This window comes from Mesoplodon mirus, assembly GCF_964341445.2.
Source record: "Mesoplodon mirus genome assembly, chromosome: 18".
NCBI lineage: Eukaryota > Metazoa > Chordata > Mammalia > Artiodactyla > Ziphiidae > Mesoplodon > Mesoplodon mirus.
This window is the reverse complement of record NC_138994.1, coordinates 45,983,599-45,997,861: the sequence shown is the minus strand read 5'-3', so window position 1 is coordinate 45,997,861 and position 14,263 is coordinate 45,983,599. Positions and strand designations below refer to the sequence as shown.

General features: G+C 43.9%; 1 protein-coding gene across 5 annotated transcripts in view; it reads right to left on the bottom strand.

Annotated features, from left to right (window-relative positions):
* Positions 1-14,263, bottom strand: part of MYH10 (myosin heavy chain 10) — a 138,658-nt gene that overhangs the window by 87,459 nt on the left and 36,936 nt on the right. The gene's annotated exons all lie outside the window — the stretch shown is intronic.

The following is a 14,263-nucleotide window of genomic DNA, read 5'->3' as shown; positions in this document are numbered from 1 at the left end:
CTGACAGCACCTTCAAGACCACTAGACGCCTTCTTGGCTCATCCCTCAGACCAGGCTGACGGTGGTTCTCTCCCCTAGACCCACGTGGCACCTTGTACAAACCTCATACACAAATCTTCACAGTGATCACCAGCCTCCCCCGAGGTAAGGATAAGGCCCCATGCGTTTGCTGATTTGTATGTTTGTGTAGTTTCTTTTTAATCCACGTAACCTTGTGCAGTGTTGACACACAGCTAGGACGTAATTTGTAGAGAAAATGAAGGAATACTACGAATTTTGTTATGAACTGGGACAAATGCTATCCCTTCCTATGATTTCTATTTTCAAATGAGGCTGGCACATTTCAAAGGTTGCTTTTTACTTCTACTCAGTACTAAGCTTGAAATTCAGGCAAGCTGCTAGCATACAGTGTGATACTTGAATTATGGCCTCTCTGATCAAATACTTGAGGTTCCCCAAGACCCGAGCAAAGCAAACCTACCTGGACAATGAATAAAATCTCAATTCTACCTGGACAATGAATGAAAATCTCAATTTGGATTAAAATAAAAAACTGTAATATATAATTAAATTAATTTTCTAAAAAACAACAACAAAAACGTCCCAGGAACTCAAAAATGTTATTATACACACGGCCAACTAGTGATCCTCTATGCCTCTTTTATTTAAGGCTTGAAAATCTATTTTTTCGAACTCTGACCCTTTCTTGAAATTGTACTTGGAATTGTACTATCTGAACTGTCCCTAACATGAGTTCTTTAGGTTTCCTGGTTGCATTACCTCCCTAAATCTCTGCACCCAAACACCCGAGGGGTTGGGCAAAAGGATCCTATTGATCACCTAGTTGTATGGCTTTGAGTAAGGAAATTAACTTCTCTGGAAATGGACATCATCATTGGTAAAATGTAGGAATAGGATTAGACCCTTTCCCGCTCCAAGATTTGATGATTCTAGATACAACCCACTTACTGGTGTCTAAGAATATTTTACATATTAAGTTTATTAACCACCATCTACTGTTGTATTAAAAACTGTCCCCTTCTTTGTTTTGCCATCTAAGTCTAGTCTTAGGTACTCCAATCCACCAAACCTTCTATTAAGGTTTCTGCCTGCTATTCAGGCTTAGAAAGGCCTTTCCTGCACTAACATTATATCCATCTATATTTTCATTTCTATATCATCTATATTATTAAAACCATCTATATTTTCTTCCAAGACTTTGATGGTTTCACTTTTTACAACTAAGTCTTTAAGTAATTTGAAAAAAAAAAAATGTATGGTCTGAGGTCAAGATTGAATCTCATTTTCCCCTCAAATGATTCAGTCCACATCCCAACATCAATGGTTGACCAAGACATTGATTACCCAGCGATCTGAAATGTTATCTTTACCTTACACTTATGACTTATTCCAAAGCCAGTACCACACTGCAGTAGTTTGGAAGTATGACTAACCAGAGCACCCACCACTGTCTTTAAAAAATAAATCAAGTAGTCTCTGAGGTTAATTTTTTTCATATAAACTTCAAATAATTTTGTTCTGCTATATCCCTCTCCCATCTCCTCCTGCCCGCCACCCCCATAAAAATAGTCAGACAGAATTTTGAGTTAAATAATACACTTGCTATTTTTAAGAGAAATGATGGCTTCATCTGTCTCAGTTAAATTCTGTATTTCTCTAAGTTCAAAACAGGCAAGGACCATGTTTGTCTTATTCATCTTTTAAGTCACAGTGCCTAGCATAGCAGGTACTTGCTGAATTCTGTTGAATAAATGAATATACATCCTACAAATTTATTTCTAGGCTCTACTTGATAATTTTTTTTCCTGTTATTAATTTCACCACCATTATATTTTCTACCTGGCTACCATTGGTACACAGATAATGATTTTCGTTCATTCATTTACTCAACACATATTTGCAAATCATCTTCTATGTGTCGGGCATCCTTTTAAGTGCTAGAGATAGAGCTGTGGACAGGGTCCTTGTGCAGCTCAAGATGAGCAGAGACTTAAAGTAAACAAGAAAAACAAATGGGATAATTACATGTGAGGGAGGCGACAAAGGAAACAAGGAGGGGACTGAAAGGGAAAAGGCAGAAAAGCAAAGGACAACTCCCTGGAGATGCCATGGCGGGGCGGAGCCTCCTGAAAGGTGAGCAGGACCAGGCAAGAGAGGGCCTGGGGCAGAGCATCCAGGGGGATGGAAAGACAAATGCAAACAAAGGCCTCAAAGCAGAAAAAAGCTTGGTATATCCCAGGAACTGGCGGCCGGAGTGCAGGATTTAGATAAATAACTAGCAAGGCAGACAGCGGCGAGGTGGGAGGGGGTGGATGTGATGTACCCTGGAGCCATGGGAAAGAATCTGGATTATATTCATGTGTAATTTGGTAAGAGCTATGATGTCGGTTTTCTTTGTTTTGTTCTTAACTTTATTCAAAACACCTAGTGTTTCAAGCTAAGCATGATGTTGGTTGTTGGTTTCAAACAGATAATTTTTCATTACATTAAGAAATGAGCCTCATATAGCCTGGTGATGACTTGTCTTGAAAACAGCTGTGATTGGTCCTCGTCAGCTTGGTTTGCCTCTGAGGTTTCTCAGCTAACCCCTCTCAACTGGACATGCTTCAGTGTGTCCTGAAAGCATTTTTTGCCGCCATCTGTCACACTTCCTTGGCTGTACTTGACAACCACCTATGAACTCTGCTACATTTTCCATATTTCAGGTCTAAGGTACCTCTGCTAATAGAAAATATTGCTTCAAAGACAGATGTATTCCAATACCTTACAGTTGAGGTCCCAAGAGGGGAGACAGCTTTATACTCTCACCTCAAAATGGGGCTAATAGCTTCTGACACGTAAGGTTATTGTGAAGGAAAAAAATACAGTCCATCTAAAGCTTATAATTAGTAGTCACTAAACATTACCCATTATTGTCCACTCAGCTGTTCATCCGCCATATAGGAGGGCATTTGAATTACTAAACTCTCCATAGTATTAGTAAAGTGGTTAAGAAGTGGGCCATGGTGTCCTGGTGACCTACTTAGATTCAAATCCCATCTACCACTTCCTAGCTTATGGGGCTTTGGGCAAGTTACTGGGCTCCCTGAGCCTCAGTTTATACTCCTTTAAAATGAGATCCGGTTACTTCAGAGGACTGAGATAATGCATGTAAACAGCATAGCATGGCACCCAGCCAGAAGTTTCTCCATAAATGTCAGTAGTGGTGACAACTATGACAATGGTCAACAGTGATGATAAAGAAATTGACAGAAGTAAAAAGGTGATAACCTCGGATCTGACTATGAAAGACGTGGCAGGATCAAAGGAATATAATTCTTAGAAGAAAGGTTTTTTAAGGGGAAATGGCACATCTGTCCCAGATGGAAAAGGGGGAAATAAAGCAGCTTGAACAAAAGTAAATGGGCAGAGCTTCCCTGGGGGCGCAGTGGTTAAGAATCCGCCTGCCAATGCAGGGGACACGGGTTCGATCCCTGGTCCAGGAAGATCCCACATGTCGCGGAGCAACTAAGCCCGTGAGCCACAAACTACCGAAGCCCACGCACCTACAGCCCGTGCTCAGCAACAAGCCACCGCAATGAGAAGCCCGCACTCAGCAACAAAGAGTAGTGCCCGCTCACTACAACTAGAGAAAGCCTCCGTGCAGCAACGAAGACCCAATGCAGCCAAAAATAAATAAATATATTAAAAAAAAAAAAAGTAAACAGTCAAGGGAACCACAAAGAAAGCTCAGCAGACTCCTCTTGAAGAAAATTAGGAGAATCCTCAAAGGTAACAACAGGTCAAGCCCTCAAAGAGTGAAGAAGACAAAGAGAATCTGACCTCATTTCCACCAACAAGACAAGATCTACCAATGCAGTAGTTCTATACTGTAAAGGACTGCTTGTTTCATTGCTGGTCTCTGGGGCACAAGTGCAAGATTAACGCGAGAACAGAGCAAGCAGCCTGCTGGGTGGGGTGCCCTGTTGTCTGTTGCAGCACATACGGATGTAAAAGATCAGGAGTTTCTAACCTGAAGGTATCTGTGTTTTCTAGAGAGATCTGTGGCTTTCACTGGCTTCTCAAAGCAATGTGCAATCCAAACAATAACATAAAAAACAACAGTGGTGAGAAGCAGTGATGCAGATAGTTAATGCATGATCAGTTCCGAGATCTTTCTCTGAATCCCTTCTGGACTGTGGGTATTTCCCCGAAGAGAACCCTCCTTTCCCAGATCTTAATTGGTTTTGTTTTTATTCTCTCTGGATATGTGTAACATCAAATTCAGTCTAGCTTCAAAAACACCCTTTGCCTGAAGTTCTTGCTTTAGATAACCTCAATTTGAAAAACAACACATATTTTACATAAAACATATAAACATACATATATATAAATGGCATTACTCAATGACTTCCTACAGTTTCAAAACTCTGTTCTATTAGAAAGCAGCTTACTAGGAAGATCAAGATACACTTGGGTTCAAGTCTTCTATTAAACACTAATACCAGCTAGTGTCAAGCCGTGGTATGTAAATGGAGATAACAGGGGCATTGCAAAGATTCATGGAGATAACATTTGCAAAGATGTTAGTTCCTTTTTCTGGAACATTTGCCTGGAACATTTTAAACTTCTATTTACAAATTGATTTGCATACTCGTTCCCCATAATATAGCTATCATTGAGATGCAGCCACAATAATCTAAAAACCCCCACATTTTAAGACATGAGGACACATAAAGCAAAGAGTCATTAGAAAAGCAAACTGAGGTCTAGAGAAGCTCACTGTCTGACCTAGGGTCATGGGAGAGCTGGGACAAAACCAAAAAACCTATCCAACAACACAACGGTTTTTTTTTTTTTTTTTTTTTTTTTTTTTGCTGTACGCGGGCCTCTCACTGTTGTGGCCTCTCCCGTTGCGGAGCACAGGCTCCGGACGCGCAGGCTCAGCGGCCATGGCTCACGGGCCCAGCCGCTCCGCGGCATATGGGATCCTCCCAGACCGGGGCACGAACCCGTATCCCCTGCATCGGCAGGCGGACTCTCAACCACTGCACCACCAGGGAGGCCCAACACAACGGTATTTTAACTACAACACACTTTTTGTTGCCTTCACTATTTTTTTAAGACTATTTTTTTAGAGCAATTTTAGGTTTACAGCACAACTGAGAGGAAGGTACAGAGATTTCCCTTGTAACCCCTGCACCCACACAGCCTCCTCTGTGATCAACATCAGCCACCAGAATGGTACATTTACGTAGGATGAGCCCTAAGTTCATAGTTTACATTAGGATTCACTCTGGGTGTTCTGTGGGGTCTGGACAAATGTATAATGCCTTGTATCTACTATTATAGTATCACACAGAATATTTTCACTTCCTTAAAAATCCTCTGTGGTCTGCCTATTCAACTCCCCTCCGCCCCCCACTCCCCTAGCAACCACCGATCTATTGATACCTTTTTTTTTTTTTTTTTTTTGCGGTACGCGGGCCTCTCACCGTTGTGGCCTCTCCCGTTGCGGAGCACAGGCTCCGGACGCGCAGGCTCAGCGGCCATGGCTCACGGGCCCAGCCGCTCCGCGGCATGTGGGATCTTCCTGGACCAGGGCACGAACCCGTGTCCCCTGAATCGGCAGGCGGACTTCTCAACCACTGCGCCACCAGGGAAGCCCTATTGATACTTATTATCTTCATAGTTTTGCCTTTTCCAGAATGTCATCTAGCTGGAATCATACAGTATGCAGCCTTCTCAGAGTGGCTTCTTTCACTTAGTAATGTGCACTTAAGGCTCCTCCACGTCTTTTCATAGCTTGATAGCTCATTTCTTTTTAGCACTGAATAATACTCTGTTGTCTGGATGTACCACAGTTTATTTATCCATTCACCGACTGAAGGACATCCTGGTTGCTCCCGAGTTTTTTTTTTTTTTTTTTTTTTTTTTTTTTTTTTTTTGCGGTATGCGGGCCTCTCACTGTTGTGGCCTCCCCCGTTGCGGAGCACAGGCTCCGGATGCGCAGGCCCAGCGGCCATGGCTCACGGGCCCAGCCGCTCCGCGGCATATGGGATCCTCCCAGACCGGGGCACGAACCCGTATCCCCTGCATCGGCAGGCGGACTCTCAACCACTGCGCCACCAGGGAGGCCCGCTCCCGAGTTTTGACAATTACGAACAAAGCTGCTATAAACTTTCAAGTGCAGGTTTTGGTGTAGATATAAGTTTTTAATACTTTGGGAAAATACCAAGGAGTCTGATTGCTGGATCGTATCGTAAGAGTATGTTTAGTTTTGTAGGAAACCGCCAAACTGTCTTCAAAAGTGGCTGCACCATTCTGCATTCCCACCAGCAGCTAGTGAGAGTTCCTGTTGCTTCACATCTTCAGCAGCATTTGATGCTGACAGTGTTCCAGATTTTGGCCAGTCTAGCAGGTGTGTAGTGGTGACATGATGTGGAACATCTTTTCAGGTGCTCCTTTGCCACCTGTGTGTCTTCTTTGGTGTCTGCTAAGGTCTTTGGACCATTTTTAAATTGGGTTGTTTTCCTACAGTTGAGTCTTTTAAGAGTTCTCTGCATATTTTGGATAACAGTCCTTTAGCAGTTGTGTCTGTCGCAAATATTTTCTCCCAGTCTGTGGCTTATCTTCTTGATCTCTTGACATTGTCTTTTGCAGAGCAGAAGTTTTTAATTTTTTTTTTTTTTTTCTGTACGCGGGCCTCTCACTGCTGTGGCCTCTCCTGCTGTGGAGCACAGGCTCCGGACGCGCAGGCTTAGCGGCCATGGCTCATGGGCACAGCCGCTCCGCGGCATGCGGGATCCTCCCGGACCAGGGCACGAACCTGCGTCCCCTGCATCAGCAGGCGGACTCTCAACCACTGCGCCACCAGGGAAGCCCAGAAGTTTTTAATTTTAATGAAGTCTAGTTTATCAATTATTTCTTTCATAGATGTCTTTGGTTTTGTATCACAAAAGGCATTACCATACCCAAGGTCATCTGGGTTTTCTCTTATGTTATCTTCTAGAAGTTTTACGGTTTTTCATTTTACACTTAGGTCTCTGATTCATTTTGAGTTCATTTTTGTGAAGGGTATAAGATCTGTGTCTAGATTCTTTTTTTTCTTTTTGCATGTGGATGTCCAGTTGTTCCAGCACCATTTGTTAAAGAGACAATCTTTGCTCCATTGTATTGCCTTTGATCCTTTGTCAAGATCAGATGACTACATTTATGGGGTCTATTTCAAGGTTGCCTTAGCTATTTAATCAATTCTATCCATTTGGTTAACTTAAAACTTTTAAGGTAGGTTACTTATAGCAAGAATCAACTAACTGTTTGAAATCCAGGATGGCTTATCATTACCACAATGTAATATTTGTATAGGACATAAAATTCCTTAACAACAAAAATAATCTATTGTCACATCCTGATAGAAGACTGATATGAAGCAACCATTGTTTTATAATACAATTGTTACATTATATACAAACACACGTAAAAGGAGAAAAACTAGAGTTAACCAGCAGTTAGAGTCATAAAATGTAAGCAGAGTATTCTTTAAAAGGGGGCTTAGAGAACAGAGTAACTTCTTCACCAAGGGTGACTGTGCATTTTAATTATAATGAGAAGGAAAGTCAACATGAGGATTACACTCTTAACAGGATTTCACCTCCAATTACATTGGGTGCTCTCCCATGATCAAGGAAGTCCTTGCGGGGATACTAGAATAAAGGATCTAAGCCACCTGCTTGGTCATAAGTGGGAGAGCTCACACTGCCTGGCCTGAGTCTGCAGAAATAAAGGCTAGTTGGGGAGCTGTATGCACATGAGGCCAGAGGGTAATTTACAAGTTCATCCTTCTGGGGGAAAAGTAAATTAGAGAGTAAATGACTAAAAAAGTAGAGCTTAAACAGGAGCTGTCAAACTACTTAAGTACTGGTTTTTTTTAAAAATGGTGCTTCCAATTGTATTTTCTCTTTGTGATACCCTTGCAAACATAGGTACTTAATACAAAGTAACTACTAAATAAAACTGACTAGTTTTTCTCATACAGAAATCTTAATTAGCTCAGCTGTGTACTAAACTTAAGAAGACCCCGGTTACATACTCCTAGAGTTCTTTATTTGGTGGATCCTCAAAGGCACCAGGGAACATATCATATTTTCTTAAGTCTGGGATACCTTGTTTAACATTTTCATATTTCTCAAGTCACAATGTAGATTGTAATAGATATAAGCATGAAAAGCTATTTGTTATTAATAACTGGTAGATTATTATAGAATTACTAAGAATTAAAATATGGTGAGGCTAAAAGAAGTGAGGGTAGGAATTGGCTGGAGGCAGGAGGGAACTTTCTGGGGTGATCATAAAGGCAATGTTCTCTATCTTGATAGGGGTTTACACTACACAAATAACTCAGCACTTATACTTAAGATCTGTGCATTTCACTATATGTAAATTTTATCTCAAAAGATAAAGATGTAAATATTGGACTTTAGTTACGTTATGTATGAAGTATTTAGGGGGAAGTGTGCTGACATTTACAAATGCATCAGATGAAGAGATGAACAGCCCATCAAAGTGGTTTTCAGTTTAAACTGAAAACAATCTAAACAATCTAAGCAATCAGCGGCCACAGAAAGGAATGCCATCTCACCTTAAGCAAAGCCTCCTGAAAATACAGCTGCCACGGACCCCCATCCCAGGGAGTTTCCGGATTGGGAGAAGTCTGACCCTTAGCACCAGGAAGTGCAAATTCAGCTGTCCACTGGCATCATAAAGCCCGGTAGAACCTTCCATACTTTCCCCCAGAAGCCCTAATCCTCCTATAGCACTCCTCCTCTTGTTAAATTTAGTATTTAAGCCTTTTATTTCTGGTTTTCAGCAAGTTACTCATCACTGAGCACTCCCACACGCATGCGTGAATACACCTCGTCTTTCCTCCTGTTAATCTGTCCGTTGTCAATTTGCAGACACCCAACCACAGGATCCAAGCTGGAAAAGTTTTCCTCCCAACACAAACAATAAAATGGATTGAAAGATGGATACAGCAATGAACAGATCAATATATAATAAGGCGGGGGCTTCCCTGGTGGCGTAGTAGTTGAGAGTCCGCCTGCCGATGCAGGGGACACAGGTTCGTGTCCCGGTCCGGGAAGATCCCACATGCCGCACAGCGGCTGGGCCCGTGAGCCATGGCCGCTGAGCCTGCGCGTCCGGAGCCTGTGCTCCGCAACGGGAGAGGCCACAACAGTGAGAGGCCCGCATACCGCAAAAAAACAACAACAACAACAAAATATATATATATAATAAAGCAAGTATAGTAAAATATTAATGGTAGAATCTAGGTGATAGATACATGGGTCCTGACTGCAAAATTCTTTCAACTTTGCTTTATGTTTGAAAATATTTATAATAAAATGTTCAGAAAATTCAATTTTAAAAAAAAGAAAGAAAACAAACATGGTACTGGATGACTGCTACTTTGTGTCCACAAAGAGATAACCAGCTGCTAGGAGACTTACCTCATAAATCCAAGCCTATCCATGGATGCAAATGTCAGTCTAAAATGACAATGACCATCTAATTGCATGCCGGTAATGGGCACTTTTGGTGACAAGAGTAAATCAGTGCTCACTGACCTTTGGTCTGTCAAACAGCAGTCAGCCCCTCCCCCAAGTGTTTCCTGCTTCCAGACATTCCAAACAGTCCTTATCCAAAATGGTCACCCAAGCTCCCAAACCACCCAAAGAGGAGAGGTCCATGTCCTGCACCTGGTCCCCTGCATATTGCATGCAGGCTCACTGTTACTGTGACACTGCAGACAGGTGGCACACAAGTTCTATTCCTCTCTCGCTCCTGAGCAGAAGAAGGTAGCTCACTTATTACGCTCATTTCATGGAGCTTCAGTGACTAGATTCTCGTGGCGACTTTATATTCACCAGTGCTGTATAATAAAGAATTGCTGGTCTTTGTTCCTGATTCCTGGGAGGGAGCCTCTAAGTACCTGGAATGTCTTTGTTATTCATGGTGGGCACTTCAATAGCTCCAGGATGGGGACTGGCCAAGCTGAGAGCCCAAACGGGTGATTAGACATTTGGGCTTTAAACCATGTGACATGAGCCTCATCTCTTGGGAGGGGAGAGGGAGTGGACCCTGATTCAATCAATCACGCCTACATAATGAAGCCCAATAAAAACTCTGGACTTAGAAGCTTAGATAAGCTTCTTGGTTGGTAATGTACACTGATGCACTGGGAAGGGAAGTGACCAGAGTATATGGCAGCTGTGCGTTTGGGAATCCCCAGACCTCACCCTCTGTGTCTCTTCTTTTGCCTGGCTCTGACTTGTCATTCTAGCAAAGTATCGAATCTGAGCGGGTAGTGGCAAGCCCCAAACGTGTAGTTATTTATTTCATCAGAAGTACAGGTGGCCTGGGAACCCCAGAGCTTGTGGCTGGTGTCTGCTGAGCAGGCCCATGTAGAGCAGTGTAGGAAGTCAGGGTCAGAAGTGCTTTGAAACAGTTTTAAAAAGACATTTGCAGGGCTTCCCTGGTGGCACAGTGGTTGAGAGTCCGCCTGCCGATGCAGGGGACACGGGTTCGTGCCCCAGTCCGGGAAGATCCCACATGCCGCAGAGCGGCTGGGCCCGTGAGCCATGGCTGCTGAGCCTGCGCGTCCGGAGCCTGTGCTCCGCAACGGGAGAGACCACAACAGTGAGAGGCCCGCGTACCACAAAAAGAAAAAAAAAAAAAAAAAAAGACATTTGCAGATCACGTTCTAAATAACTGACTTTTTGGAAGAATGAATACAGCCAATGGAATTAAATAAATAAGTAAGTAAAGCAAAAAAGTGAACAGACTATTCTAGAATATAGAATTAAAATGAAGAGATGTAAGGAATGCAAGGCATGAGAGCCTGACAGGATTTAAAAGTTATTAGAAACATGCTGAGGACTGTTATAGAAATTCAAATATGGATTGTACATGAGATGACATTACTGAATCATTGTCAATCTTCTCAAGTGTGACAATGGTCTGTGGTTATGTGGGAATGCCTTGCTCTTAGGAAACGCCTGCTGTGTACCTAGGGGTAAAGTGTCGGGATGCCTGCAAACTTGCAAATGGTTTAAAAAAAGAAAAAAGTGCTGTGTGTGTACAAAGAGAACTGACATTTAAGTGAAGGGTATACGGGCACTTAAAGTACCATTCTTTCAACTTTTCAGTAAAATTCAGGTTTGAATTTTTTAAAATAAAAACTTGGGGAAATGCATGAGCAAAGGTTAAAAAAAGGAAAAAAATGAAGAAAATGTAAAAAATCACTGAAGTAGGGGATGGGTATATGGGGGTCACCAACTATTCTATTTTTGTGTAGGTTTGAAGTTTCAAAATAAAATGCCTTTATAAAATGCTATCAGAAAGGTTTTACCCTTTGAAGACACATACAGTATTCACTAGTTTCTATAACTTCCTAATCTGTACTTAAGCCTATTTCCTTGATTCCTACTTAAGAGATGCATTCTTTTGTTTGCATTTTTATGCATTCTTTTGTTTGCAGTTTTATCCATTTCCTAAGTATGTTCAGAACAGTGTGCCAGGTTCTCAGGGGTTAATTAAAAAGCAATGAAGGTAAGTCACAGTTCCTACCTTACTGTCTAGTTATAAAACAAGACCCACACGACCTAAACAGGTAATGAATTGCCGTTTATAAAAAAAAAAAAAAAGGGCCTGATGAGGGGAAATCAGTGTGGGCTGGAACTGGCTGTATCGATGGGCATATTTCCTCCCTGGAGGGAAAAAGAGGCTAAAAGGCAAGGAAGTCAGCCAGGGTCCACCAAGATGGGCCAGATAGTAGTTGCTGGGTAGGGCTAGGACAAGACAGGAGAAATATGAAACAAGGTGACAACCAGAAATAGGGATATGAAAGAGAGCAGGGAGTCCAAACACAGGGCAAGATTTAAACCTTGAGTCTGGAAACACACAGCGTTGATGTCAGAAAGAAAGCTATTGGGAGACGCATCTTGTCTGTGTAAGAATAAAGGTTAATTTTTAGGCATGTTGAGTTTAAACTGGCATTTATTCCCTACTTCACACCCTGTGCTCCACGTAAGACCAAATCACGTGGAATTGCCTGACACCATTTCTCACCGCTGTCCCCTATGCCTGGAAGGTTCACTGATTCTTTAAGAAGTCCTGAGGGATTGTGACAAGGATGAGGGTCTAGAAACTCACCTGGCTGCATGGCTGCCCACCTGAGCTAGAAACCCCCTAGAAGCCAGGACCAGCCAAGGCTGCTGCCTCCCAAAGGCCCAAGTCCCCCCCGCCCCTTCCCCAATGCACCAGGGCCCAGAGACGAACTCTGAAGGGGAGCCTTCAGACTCACACCCCTGCCAGCCTTGCTCACTGCCTCAAATGTCCTTCCTCTGCTCTCATGTTATGTTTTCTTTCTCCTGATCCCAAACCCCATTATTTCCTGCCCCCGCCCCCCTCTTTTCCTCTGTACTCTCTGGGCCCCCCACTCCACAGTGTGCAAAGTCACCCACGTTCTCAGTGTCCTCACTGAGCACTCCCTCCTCCGCCGGCCCTGCTCCACGTCACACACCTGCACACGTACACGATCAGGAAGAAAGTCAGGGGCATCCTTCTCACTCTCCCTCATGTCGCTTCCAGACCCTCTTGTTATAAAGCCTCTACCCCTCGCCCCCGCCTCTCTGAGGTCACATACAGCCATAACGGTTGGTCTGACACTTGGATTTATTTTGTCTAGTAAGATCATTAAAAACAAACAAAAACCTCCATTCCCGTTTCAAAAAAGAAGAAAAGGAAAAAAAAAAAGGAAAGGGTCTTATCTTGGAATAAAGGTCATTCCTCTAAGTGAAATAGTTTAGCTTTTTGAAGGGCTTACTGGAGGCCACCATCCTCACACTATCACTCATGTATGTGTGTGTGTGTGTGGTGAAGCCTCTCCTCTCCTCATGTGAGTGACACACCCCCAACCCAGGCCCCTTGGCTCCTTGATACCTTCGACCCCGAAGACCTTCAACCCCGATGACCTTCAACCCTGATGACCTCCTGCTCCCGCTCTGCTTCAGCTGCCCACTCCTGTGGCCACACCGAGGTGCTCCCATCTCATCACCTGTGGCCACACTGCCCACGCTCCCTGCTCCTTCTGCCCCGGTGTCCCCAGGGAGACCTGTCCTCTAGTTCTCTGACCCAACTCCTTCCTCCCTATCAATCCCCCCTCGTTTGCCCATATCCCAGGCAGGGTCCATCGTGACAGTTTCTCTGGCTAATGTCCTCAGTTCTCTCATTTCAGTGACTCCCATCTGCACCCACTTACAAAAACTGTCCCCGCTTTTGTTGGATTGAATCTAGTTCCATTCCAACACCCTTGTGGGGGATGGTCCACAGCAACGGCCCCAACTGTTTCACATCCTGCTGTACCTACCCCCTTGGCTAGTGTTTCACACACTGACCTTGGCCTTGGCCACACATCTGGCTTGGGAATGGGGCGGCAGCAAGTGCAGCAAGTGTGCACAACCCTTATGCACTGGAGCTCGCTCTCCTGCTGCTCTTGGCACCTGTCACCATGTTAAAACCAGGGCTGGCCTGCTGGAGAATTAAAGGACCTACAACCAAGGCAGCCGGGCCAGCCAGCCAGCAACTCCCCCCTTCCCCACCCCCCATCCCAGGTGAGACAGCTCAGCCTGGCCCCGCTCATTAAAAAGGCCTAGTTGAGCCCAACCCAACTGCTGGGAAAACTGCTTTAAGTCATTAAGTGTCAGGGTGGTTTGTGGTTTAAGAAAAGCTAATTCAGGGGCTTCCCTGATGGCAGTGGTTAAGAATCCGCCTGCCAATGCAGGGGACACGGGTTCGTGCCCTGGTCCAGGAAGAGCCTACATGCCGCGGAGCAGCTAAGGCCGTGCTCCACAACTACTGAGCCTGCGCTCTAGAGCCCGCGAGCCACAACTACTGAAGCCCACGTGCCTAGAGCCCGTGCTCCGCAACAAGAGAAGCCACCGCAATGAGAAGCCTGCGCACCACAACGAGGAGTAGCCCCCGCTCGCCGCAACTAGAGAAAGCCCGTGGGCAGCAATGAAGACCCAACACAGCCAAAAATAAATAAAATAATTTTAAAAATAAATAAATTTATACTGATTCGTATAACTCAGAGGCTAAACAATGCTGGAAGAAAAGTTACACAACAGGGAGACTAGTGTCAGCTATTTCTGCTTCTTCCCTCCTCCATCTTATTAACACCAAGGTTTCTCTTCATGGGAAG